The following is a 13,744-nucleotide window of genomic DNA, read 5'->3' on the forward strand; positions in this document are numbered from 1 at the left end:
CCTAACTGGTTTTTAGTATGAAAGTCTACATAATTTATTATTTCTAATAATATTTAATATTATAAGAATAATATTAATTTTAATAATACCTTTAGGAAATACACATTTTTTCTAGAAGTTTACTTTAAAATAATAATAACTTCCATGAAATTACTTTTTTCCCCAAAATATTATAAATTGGTTTAAGCATGCTATAAATCATAAAGATTATCATCATCATCATTAAAGCAAAGACCCAAGTACCAACCACTCAATTAAGAAATAGAATATAGGGGCACCTGAGTGGCTCAGAGGGTTAAGCCTCTGCCTTCAGCTCAAGTCATGATCTCAGGGTCCTGGGATCGAGCCCCACATGGGGCTCTCTGTTCAGCAGGGAGCCTGTTTCCCCCTCTCTCTCTCTGCCTACCTATGATCTCTGTCTGTCAAATAAATAAAATCTTAAAAAAAAAAATAGAATATATTCTTGAAAACCCACTCAAACCCCTTTTCATCACCTATATGTACCTATATGGTACATTTTCTGTTTTGTTTTGTTTTGTTTTCTGATTATAGATTTTTTATGCTTATTAAAAGTAATTTTTAAAAAACTGAAAACTTGGGACGCCTGGGTGGCTCAGTTGGTTAAGCAGCTGCCTTCGGCTCAGGTCATGGTCCCAGTGTCCTGGATCGAGTCCCGCATCGGGCTCCTTGCTCGGCAGGGAGCTTGCTTCTCCCTCTGCCTCTGCCTGCCATTCTGTCTGCCTGTGCTCGCTTTCTCCCCCCTCTCTCTCTGATAAATAAATAAAATCTTTAAAAAAAAATAAAAAAAAATACTGAAAACTAAAAGGAATAACATGAGCAACCTGCAGTTTACCACTCAGCAATGAGCACCCCTAAAGTTGTGTATACTTCCAATGTTTAATATATGTAAATATGTTTATATGTTCACAAAATAAAATCATACTCTTTTAACTTGGGATTTTAAAAAAGTTTATGAATGTTTTGTTATTATAAATGTTATAATTAATATTCAATCTCTGTATTTCTGATTATTTACTTATGAAAGGTTTATGATGGTGAAAATAGTGTGTTAATGGGTATAAACTTTTTTTTTTTTTTAGTTACTAAATACTCCTAAATAGCTTTTCAGAAAGGTGGAACTAACTCACATTTAAGAATAATATATTTTGCAACATCATATGCTAATTTCTTATACATAATAGCACACAGGCATATATAAAGTGTTTAATCATTTGAAACATTCACATGGATTCATTGGGCTATAGACAAAACACTCTGTTTTTCTTTCTTTTCTTTTGAGTTAGCTGTCATCTGTGTTTTTATTCAACATTTTTAAATTTTCAGTTAATAAATGCTATCATCTTCTTCTTAAAGATCAGGCACTGCAAATGAAACTGAAAACCCAAGTCTGTATGTAGAATGGTACACTCTTGACGCTATGTTTATGGTGATGTTGGGTTTTTTTTTTTTAGGTCAGACTTTAGAAAGTCAAGTGAAATTTTACAGGGACATTAAGCCAGATATACTGTATATCCCCTGTGTCTGTACTCTATATCATACTTGTCTATGTTACAGTTCCATCCCACCACATTTTTCTTAAGTCTGACATGTTGAGAACCACAGAACAAAGTTAAAACAACAGGTATTTATTAAATGTCTGGCTGCCCTAGCTAGCTAATGGGGTTTAGAGTCTCCTGCATTTCTGGTTTCAGTTGCCAGTTCCAGAGAAGGGCAGTGTGATTTAGGGAAGTATAAAGGTTTCATGGAGAGGATTTTTAGAGCTGAAATAGAAGTGCCTTCAGAGCTTCTGATAAACCTCACAGGATATCCTTACCACCTTCCTTATCAAATATGGCCAGAAGAGGTCAAGAAAAATCAACCCAACTAGGAATGCAGAAAAAACTTTGAAAAGGTTGAAAGTATAAGCTTTGGCAATGGAGTTTGGGTTGGGATATAGGCAAATTATTGAGAGGTTCTTCTGACCTCACATTTTTAATATTTTATTGTACTGATTTTTTTTTCCTGACCTGCCTTCTAAACACTCTTTAGTTAAAAAATGCGAAATACATTCAATGCTTGACAGGGAAAAAGGATTTAGAAAAACTTTATTAAAACTTCTTAGCTCAGCCCATATCTGGAGATCATACACAAAGGGATCTTACTTGTGCCATGAACGTGTCCTGCCATGGCCCATTAGACCTTAGCAAGATATGCCAGCCTGTCTCAATCAGTCTTCACGTATACCTGAGCTCAAGTCTCCAGTGTTTGGCTGAAATTGGGTGCAATTTTTTATGCCTTTTCCATGGCTGTACTGTATAACCATTATATGTTTTCTACTATCTCTGTTTTCATCCACATAATCAACACTAAATTCACCCTTTTAATCATTCTCAACAGTTCGGTTTACTTAACATGAATGATTGATTTTTTTACACTCTTGGACACACATGAGGAGTCAATCCATGAGCAGTATTGTGAGCAAAGTACTATGTAGCTTCTGTGTTACCCTGGCAGTTGCTGACTCCCTGGGTGTGTGTGAAGTCGTATTCCTCTTTGGTTTGGGCAGTAGTGAGTCCGCCACCCCACAATTTGTGGACCCCAGCTACTTCCTCTGCAAGGACCCCAGGACTGCACTTTGTGGTCAAGATTAGCCTGACATTTTCCTCAGTGCTTCTGTCTCTTCCCAGGTCCCTGCCCTATATAATATCATGTAGGAACTTAGATTTCATAGAACAAAAGGCAGGAAGGGGTTTTACCTCAGTCACCTTTTCATTTATTTATTTATTTATTTATTCATTTATTTATTTATTTGTACTGCATCACAAGCCAGCTGTGAGTATTTCTTGGGTTTGGAGGTAAAAGGGGAAATGTGAAGAATCCTAAGAAGCACTAGGTAAGATTTTGAGTAAGTGAATCATAAAAATGAGTAATCAAATCCCTTCCCTTTCTTGACATATAATTTTTTTTTAAAGATTTTTCTTTCTTTGTTTATTTGAGAGAGAGAGAGAGAGGATGAGAGGGAAGAGGTCAGAGTGAGAAGCAGACTCCCTGCTGAGCAAGGAGCCCAATGCCGAACTGGATCCTAGGACTCCAGGATTATGACGTGAGCTGAAGACAGCTGCTTAACCAAATGAGCCACCCAGGCACCCGACATATAATTTCATACCATTTGTGTGTAACTTTCTCTCAGTTTGGTTAATTTTCCATAAGGATTTTGAAAAGGCCTCAACAGCAAGACCCGGAAATAACTAGGGCTTTTCTTAGATGACTTGACTTTAGAAACAATATACTCAGTGTATGCAGAATATCTTTTGTTTTTAAAGATATGTTAATGACATATTAGGATTTTCTATTCAACACATAGCAGTTGAACAGAAGTAGAATTGGACGTGGTTTCATGTATCTGAGTGTATTTTGTAAAACCTCTTCCCTGGGAAATTTCAACTGAGCTGCTAACATCCTGGCAACATTTTTCAACCCACAGAGTTGCAATTTTAAAAGTATATATCCTAAACCTATCAATTAATCTTTTCAAAATGCTGTTTTGTTTTTAATTTACTTAATAAGTATCCACAATACAGTACTTTTGGAGGCAAGTACAAAGCAGTAGGTAGAAACAATAGAGCTTGAGTTTTCTAGTTTTTGTAGAGGATCATTTTGGATTCTTTTAGAGAATTAAAGAGGGAAGCAATTTTTGGAGATAGTGAGACATAACAGACGGTGCCAGGAGTCCTAGGTTCACATGTGCACCTACATTTTATGTATTTGATTTAAGATAAAATACATGTTGGTACTATTTAAAACATTAAATTTCTGAATAAATACAAATTTCTTGTGTTAGTCCTAAATCCTAAGGTATTTAGAAACCTTCCAGCCTCCATATAATCAGGCATAAGGGTAGAATGTAGATTTTACTCCTAATATCATGGGAAGTTTGGTGTTTAATCTGTATCTACCTATGTTTAATCTCTAATCAAGTATATAAAATAGGGACTCCATTATCTATATTTTTTAAATGAACAAAATTGTAGAGACTTAAAACTTAAAGGAGCACCCATAACCAATATTATGAGTGTAACTGAAAACGATATATTGAGTTTCCTTCAGAAGGAACCTGAACTAAGCGGAATATCATTCCTTCTCCCTGATCTCCTCTAGACCAACTAGTAACATCATAGCAACAAATCCTCATTGGCTGTTTATTATAGGCTGAGACCTATGAAAATGCTTTCATGCATTATATCACTTTTTAAGCCTGTATGTGTCACAAGTATCAAAATGTTTTGCCTGAAATAGGGCTATTGGAGCAATACAATGGGATAAACCCAGGACTTGTCCATTTACCCCTTGTGATCGGGGAAGTGGTAGAGAACCTCTTGAACAAATAATATCAGGAAGCAATGCCTAATGTAAAAGGGTAAGACAGAAAGGAAAGCATTCCTTGAATACAGCAAAGACAGAGAACTTTGCATTGAAAAGCTTAATTCCTCTACATACTAATAGAAATGCATAATATCAGGAAAGAGACTGCTTCTAGAATTCCATGTATTAATTCATCTATTCAGATATTATTTATTTAAAGTTTCTGTACCTTACACCTTCTTTAGGTGCTCTTGTGCATCCTCAGGATACAGAAGTGAATAAAGAAAAATATTACTTATATGGAAGACATATTTTAGATTGGAATTAACTGATAATAACATTAGAACTATTAGATTTGCAATATATAACATGACTAAATTTTCTCAGAAGAGATAGAAAACCTGGCAGGGTAATAGCCATGCATGTAATTTCACATGATTTAACAGAGTTGCATCATCAGTGTGACTGGTTGTAAAATATTCTACAATTTCTGTGACTTCATGTGATGAAGCTAAAATAAAAATATAATTTTGTGTGTCTTCAAGCACATGTTAATTGATTTTTTAAATTCCTTTTGGTTCCTCCCACTGTTGTAAAATCGGACTTATATATTACTAAAACCTCAAAATCTGATCCACCCAGGGTGAACAAATCACCACCAAGGGGAAAGGAAACCTGTTTTACTTTCACAGAATACAAATGTTAAGATTTTAAATAGCTGTATTCTTTACTTTGGATATTATATTAGAAACTTTATTACAGGGAATGAAATAGTTTTAGCACTCTTAGCATTACTGTTCCTAGATTAGTGTCTATAGCCACAGTTTTATTTTTTTTATTATTTTTTAAAAATTATTTATTTATTTATTTGACAGACAGAGATCACAAGTAGGCAGAGAGGCAGGCAGAGAGAGAGAGGAGGAAGCAGGCCCCCAGGGAGCCCGATGTGGGGCTCGATCCCAGGACCCCGAGATCATGACCTGAGCTGAAGGCAGAGGCTTTAACCCATTGAGCCACCCAGGCGCCCCTATAGCCACAGTTTTAAAATGTATACCTGAGAAGAAAGTAAATTTTGCCTTACAAGAGGACTCCATGATCTACGTAAAAAGACTGTCCAAGTAGGATATATACATTTATCTTTTTAATGTAGTGTTCCAAGATTCATTGTTTATATATAACACCTAGTGCTTCATGTAATATGTGCCCTCCTTAATACTCCTCCCATTCCCACACCTCCTTCTTCTCTAAAATCCTCAATTTGTTTCTTGGAGTCCACAGTCTCTCATGGCCTGTCTTCTCCTCCAGGTCCCCCCACTTCACTTTTCCTTTCCTTCTTCTAATGTTCTCCATGTTATTCCTTATGTTCCACAAGTAAGTGAAACCATATGATAATTGACTCTCTCTGCTTGGCTTATTTCACTCAGCATAATCTCTTCCAGTCCCATCTATGTTGATGCAAAAGTTGGGTATTCATCCTTTCTGAAGGCTGAATAATGTTCCATTGTATATATGGACCACAATTTCTTTATCCAAAACCACATTGAGATACCACCTTACACCAGTTAGAATGGCAACTGGCAGGAAACAACAAATGTTGGGAGAGGATGTGGACAAAGGGGAATCCTCTTTTACTGTTGGTGGGAATGCAAGTTGGTGCGGCCACTTTGGAAAACAGTGTGGAGATTCCTCAAAAAATTAAAAATAGAGCTACCCTTTGGCCCTGCAATTGCACTACTGGGTATTTACCCTAATGATACAGATGTAGTGAAAAAAAGGGCCATATGCACCCCAATGTTCATAGCAGCAATGGCCACAATAGCCAAACTGTGGTAAGAGCCAAAATGATTTTCAGCAGACCAACTGGTGTATTTTTTTAAAGGAAAAAGCACTTTCATATTAACAAGTAGCATGTGTATGAATTTTAGATTTTATAGGAGGAAATGGATAATGCACTTAGACTAATAGTATTGATTAATAAAATTTTAACATATTTTAATTCCAGTATGTTAAGATAAAGTGTTAAATTAGTTTCAGGTGCACAGTATAGTGATTCAGCAATTCTGTACACTAAGTGCTTATCATCGTAAGTGTACTCTTTAATCCCCATCACCTATTTCACCCAACATAGAAATTTAATAATTTTACATAACATTATTCTTTAAAAACATAATTTAGCAATTCGAAAGGACATTTTAATAATATTAAAGTCACCCAGGAATTAATTTGTAAATTTTAAACCACAGTAAATTATAGATAATTGCATATGCCCATGTATCCTCTACATGGGATAGTGGACTTTTTATCTCTGTATCTTGAAATGTTTTAATTAAATAGATAGAATGCTGCAGTTAAATCTAAAGCCTTTTTTTTTTCAATTCTCTGTAGTTCCACCCCCTTCCTCTTTTCCTTGAAAGCAAACATTATAGTTTACTTGTTTTACATAATTTTGGTCCATGTTTTAAAGCCATTACTGTATGTTTTTTATACATAAAGCCATGCCTATGTATGTGTTTTAATTCATGTAATTTTTATAACTTCACTTTTTCATTTATCTTAAATTTGGGGATGAAGTTAAGTTAATACAATACTGTATTTCAATTATTTAAATTGTTAGGTTTATTCACTTAGTGAATATAGCATTTTTATCAATTCCTCCATTGATGTTCTTTTGGCTGGTTAGATTTGTAATATGTTTTGCAAGATATACTTCATCAGTTTGAGGAATTACATTTCTTTTTTCTTTCAAGGCTTTTTTATTCATTTGTTTGACAGAGAGAGTAGGAGCAGGAGGAGGGGCAGAGGGAGAAAGAGACTCCCCACGGAGCGGAGTCTGACTGGCTACATCCCAGGACCCCAAGGCCATGACCTGAGTAGAAGGCAGATGCTTACTGACTGAAACACCCAGGAATTACACTTCTATTACTATTTTTTTGAGACTATTTTAGTCATAAGTGTCCTTAAATTTATGTATAGACACACACACATACACACACATGCATATACACACACACACACATCCAATCTTGGGCTTTTTCAATTATGTTAATTTATTATTGTAACAAAGAAAACCAGCAGTTAGCACAAATACAAATACCACTGATGGTCATTTTCAGTGTCATATAGCAAAAAATATTAATACTATCTTTATGTAACAAATTTCCCAAAATAGATTTTAATTAAAAAATAGTGTTATTGAGATATAATTTACATACCATAAAGTTCACTCATTTAAATTGGTTTTTAATGCTTTCTAATATATTTACAGAGTAGTATCACCATCACTATAATGATTTTAGATAGCTTTTATCACACCAAAGTAATCTTGTATTCATAAAGTGTAACAAACACTTTAATTTGTTTAAGTTGAACAAATTCTTCCTTGCCCATCCACACTATTCCCACCCAGCCTAAACAACCATCAGTATACTTTCTGTTTCTGTAGGTATGCCTATTCTGGGCATTTCATGTAAATAATATCAGATAACATGTAATTGTGACTGGCTCTTTCACCTAGCATATTTTGTGTTTCTGAGATTCTTGAATTAGCATTTCATTCTCTATTATTACCAAATAAATTCCATCACATGACATGCCACATGTAGTGTATTCATGGACATGTGGGTTATTTCCACCTTTTGTCTCTTGTGATTAAGTTTGCTGTGTACATTTATGTATAGATTTTTATGTAGACATATTTCTTTATTCCTCTTGAGTAGAGACTTAGTGGAATTGGGGGGTCATGTGGTAACTCTATTTTAACATTTTGAGGAATGGTCAAACTGTTTTCCAAAAGGCTTTACCATTTTACATTCCTACTAGCAATGTATGAGGGTCCCAATTTCTCCCCATCCTTATCAAAACTTGTTATTTTCTTTTTTTATTATAGACATCCTACTGTTCGAAAAGTGGAATCTCTTTTTGTCTTTCTCTAATGACTGATGGTATTGAGCACCTTTTTTTTTTTAAAAAAAAAGATTTTATTTATTTATCCAACAGAGAAAGAGAGATCACAAGTAGTCAGAGTTAGGCAGAGGGAGAGGGGGAAGCAGGCTCCCTGCTGAGCATAGAGTCCTATTTGGGGCTTGGTCCCAGGACCCTGAGATCATGACCTGAACCAAGGCAGAGGCTTTCACCCACTGAGCCACCCAGGTGCCCCTATTGAGCACCTTTCATAAGCTACTTTGTTATTTTTAAATCTTCTTTGGAAAAATGTCTATTCAAATCCTTTGATTATTTTTAATTGGCTGGTTTATCTTTTTATTATTTTTTTTTAAAAATAAGTACAATCTGGATACAATTACCTTATTAGATATATAATTTGCAAATAATTTTCCCATTCTGTGGATTGTCTTTTACTTTCTTAATGGTATTCTTTAACACACAATCATTTTTAATTTTGATTAAGACCAACTTACCAATCTTACAAATTTTGCTATTAGTGTTCTAATGAAGATACTCTCATCTAATGAAAAAGTCACGACTTACTCCTGCCATTTACTTGTAAAAGTTTTATAGCTTTCCTTTTACGTTTAAGTTTATGATAAAGTTTGAGTTAATTTTCGTGTATGGTGTGAGACAAGGGACCAAACTCTTCTTTTTATGTGGACATACATTTGTCTCATAAAATAATTTTTTCTCTATCTCAATTCTATTCTCCTTCTGTGGTTGTCATAATTTATTTTTCTTAAATATTAATGTAAATTATATCAATTTTTCTGGAATTGTGCCATCCTTCTAATTCTGTTACAAATTCAACTTACTTTAATACATTACTGAATTTTATTTATTAATATTTTACTTATATTTTTCAACTTTGGTAATGAGTAAAAATCATTCTGTTATAATAAAAATATCTATTTTTATTATAGTCTTTAGCCTCTTCTGACCTCAGTTACAACAGCTTATTAAATGAGGGGGACAATTTCCTTATTTTCCTACTCTTGAAGCATTTTTACTTATTGAGACTCAGTAGAATATTATTTAAAGGTACTGACATCCATCTCTGTATGTGTATATGTGCATCCATACACATGCACATTAGGTTATAGGAGAATGAGAAAGGACTTTTGAAAGCAAAATAAGTATTAAAATAATTTTCATATTATCTACTAATTTAATTCAGTTTTTGCTATTTAAGTTCCCATAAAAACTATTCTATTCAATCTACTTTCAAACTTATTAAAATACTTTTATGTTTCAGAATCTATGCAACAGTCAGTCTGTACAGTTTTGGATTCCATTTTCATTTACAATATTTTCTGTATATCAATTCTGCTTCTTTAGTCTTGCTAGATGTTGGTATATTTTCAATCTTTTCACAAATCAGATTTTTGTTTTATGTATCACTTCTATTTATTTATTTATTTGATTTTGCTTTTTATTTTATTTTGTTTATTTATTATTATTATTATTATTTTATTATTATTATTATTTTTTTTTAGAGAGAGAGGAAAAGGGGCTGGTTAGGGGCAGAGGGAGAAAAAAAATCTTAAGCAGCCTCCATATCCAGCACAGAGCCCAACATGTGGCTTGATCTTATGACCCTGGTATCATGACCTGAGACAAAATCATGAGTTGGAGGCTTAGCCAACTGAGCCCCCAGGTGGCCCTATTTTTTTTTTTTAAGATTTTATTTATTTATTTGAGATAGAGCAAGAGCAAGTGAGAGAGAGAGAGCATGCAAGCAAGGGAGAGAGGCAGCAGGAGAGGGAAAAGCAGGCTCTCCACTGAGCAGGGCTCCATCCCAGGACCCTGGGATCATGACCTGAGCTGAGGGCAGATGCTTAACTTATTGAGCCACCCAAGTACCCCATATTTCCTTTTTTCTTATTATTAGTGAATTTAATGCTGAAATTTTTAACTTTGCTCTAACTGCTAGTCATAAGTCTTTAGCACATATTACCTTCTTACTGTTTAGAAAGGAATATTTTGTAACTTCTATACACTTTCTTCTTAATCCATGGAATCATTAAGACACCTTTTTTTTTAGTTCCCTATTATATAGGGATTAGATTACCATTTAATTAAATATTTCTAATCTGTGATAAAAATAACATAGGATAATTGTTCTTTGAAATTGGTTAAGATTTTACTGGTAGCCTGATATGTGGACATATTTTAAATATTACACTTTGTCTTTGAAATATGTATTTATTCTTTATATTAATATTTTTGATTGTGTAGTTTTATTTAATTTTGCTTGCAAATTTATGCTCATGATTTCTGTAGCTTCAAAATTTATAAGACTATGAGCCATTCTGGCTTCAGCTTTTAATTTTTGCCCTAAATTTTAGATTCTTCATTTATAACAACTAGGTATTTCCATCTTTTCATTCTTAATGCTACTTTGTATACCAAAATAATTTATTCTATTTATACAGAAGTATTACATGTTTGGAGACAGAAATATGAACAGCCAGCTCATTTTCTTTTCAAATATACCCAAGAGTCTATGAGAGTAATTTTTAGAGTTTACAAAATAAAGCCAATTTTTTAAATTGTCCAGTCCAAATAATTAGGAAAAAATTTGCTTATAACTTCATAGAACAAAGATTTTAATGCTTTTATAGACATAATAGATTACGCAAAAAGGAATACTTTTCAATTCATTTTGGGGAAGTAGCTCATCACTTTAAAAGATGGCTGATAACACAAAATATGAATGTATAAAACATTTCTCATTACTTTAGGGATCAAATTTCTATATAAAAATAAGCTAAAAATTTCTATCAAAACACCATAACCAAGTAGTGTTTATCCAATAAATAAGACATTTACAGATGGCTGAACTTGGAAATCTTATAATATCTAAAGATATTTTTTTTTGGACGTTTTTATTTTTTATTTTTTAATTTTTTTTTAATTTTTTTTTTATTTTTTATAAACATATATTTTTATCCCCAGGGGTACAGGTCTGTGAATCACCAGGTTTACACACTTCACAGCACTCACCAAATCACATACCCTCCCCAATGTCCATAATCCCACCCCCTTCTCCCAAACCCCCTCCCCCCGGCAACCCTCAGTTTGTTTCGTGAGATTAAGAGTCACTTATGGTTTGTCTCCCTCCCAATCCCAAAGATATTTTAATAGATCTAAAAGAAAACAAATGTGGTTATATACTTTTATAGTGAAAAGACATTTAACAAAACACAAAGTAAAATATCTGTTTCTGCTAATAATACTAAGATTATGATGATACTTTTATATGATAAATGTCACCCTGAAACCATATTAATAATAAAAACAAAGAATTATAAATAATATTATAATCATCACTTTAGTACTTGAAACATTTCCATTAAATCAAGTCCATAACATGTCATATATAAACCACTCTTCAAGAGATTTCTGGAAACTGTAATCAATTCAATTTATAAAGTAGGAGAAAATAAAAGCATGTAATTGGAAAAGGCTGGGAAATTCATCACTATTTGCAGATTATATGACGCTTCCATGGAAACCTAAGAGCATAAAATGACAAAAATTATTAACCACGATAAAAAAATTTCAGTAAGATGTCATTTTATATGTGAAGAATACAAAGCACCTTTCTATTTGTACCAATAATCAGTGATAAAATACAAGAAAATAAGAATAAATTTTAAAAGAAAATCATGGTGACTCTATGAAAAGCAAACAAATGTTGACTCATAAAAGATGTACATTTAGAAATCATAATATAAGATATAAATTCTCATCAAACTTACCTACAAAAACTATATCAGGCTTCTTTTTTAGGAACAAACTGTTCTTTTTTTTTTTCTTAAGATTTTATTTATTTTATTTGACAGATAGAGATCACAAGTAGGCAGAGAGGCAGGCAGAGAGAGAGGGGGAAGCAGGTTCCTTGCTGAGCAGAGAGCCTGATGTGGGGCTCGATCCCAGAACCCTGGGATCATGACCTGAGCTGAAGGCAGAGGCTTTAACCCACTGAGCCACCCAGGCACCCCAGGAACAAACAGTTCTAAAGTTCATTTTGAACAAGTAAATGTTCAAGAATAATCATATTTCTAAATAATAATATAATGAAGTATGAGCTGTTCTTATGGATTTTAAGCCCTATTGGGATTTTCTGGTTTTACACACTTTCAGCACATTGATTACACACACACACACATACACGCACACACACGCACACACTCTTTGACCCTTAAACTGGACCTCAAGGGCCAAATTCACACTTTCCTGTTAACAGTGGTCTAACTAAAGCTATGATCCACTATGCAGGGCTTCTCTTTGTGAACTCGACCATTATCAACCTCTTGGACAGCAGGATTTGCACAGTTATTAGGATAATTTATTTGCTTTCTTGCATTATTTAAAAAACTTACAATCAAAAATGTATGTCTCAAAACCATTGATAAGATGATGCTTAAAATCACTGGATGTAGAGAAAATACCTGATCTTCAATCTTGTGAGACCTGGACATCTTATACCGATCGTAATTTAGCTTGATGTACCAGTTTTCATAAAGATCCAAATCCAAGAATGAATTGCTGGAGGGGAACTTTGCCTATTGTGAGCTTGGAAGTTAGAGTAGAGCTGAGTTTGGTGCCTCTCTTGCTTCGACACCTTTCCCTTGCTTATCTTCTGCATGACAAGATAAGCTCATTGAGAATCAGGACCTTGTTCCTAGAACAATGAGAACAAAAGAACAATATCAGACTTACAGAATGTGCTTATGGAATACATGCAGGGATAGGGGAAAAGGAGAACCTGTCTCTCCTGTATCTCACATGGCACCGTAGTATACCAAGATCTGGTGATGGTGTGAAGACAGGGGAGGAATAGGGAGGCTAACGAGTGGGTGAGAAGAAGGTGTTTGGAAGTCCTCATCTGTGGAAGGGGAAATTTCAGCCCTCTCAGTCTTGCCTCCCTTTTCCTAGATAAAGGACGGAAAAGTAGCCCCCACAGGAAAACCTGCAAATTGCTCAAAAGGCTGCTCACAGCCTCACAGCCTCAAAACAATCATCAGAAGCAATCCTAGAGCATTCCTAACAAAGCACAAAATCCAGTATCCCTTCCTGCTAGCACTGGTTGTGGCCACACAAATGGGGGAGGGGAGAACGATACCCTGCCCATGGAACATGGCTCAGTGCCCAGCAGCCTCTACCTTGGTGATTCCTGCTGACAGAGTTTCTATCTGTGTGTATTTGTTAGCTCATCTGAGAGTTCTGCTATAATTGGAAAGGGTCAAGAACAGAAACCAGCGCTTTACCTAGCTAAAGGAGTGAGGTTTAAAAAGATTAGATTTTTTCTGCTTTTATGAACCCATTGCTCCTCCTCACTGGTCTAGCCTGGGAAAGCACCTGTTATGCTTTCCTAGAGCTGGCCTTTTTTCTCTTTTCTTTTCTTTTCTCTTCTCTTCTCTTCTCTTCC

This window comes from Mustela lutreola, chromosome 4 (genome assembly GCF_030435805.1).
Source record: "Mustela lutreola isolate mMusLut2 chromosome 4, mMusLut2.pri, whole genome shotgun sequence".
NCBI lineage: Eukaryota > Metazoa > Chordata > Mammalia > Carnivora > Mustelidae > Mustela > Mustela lutreola.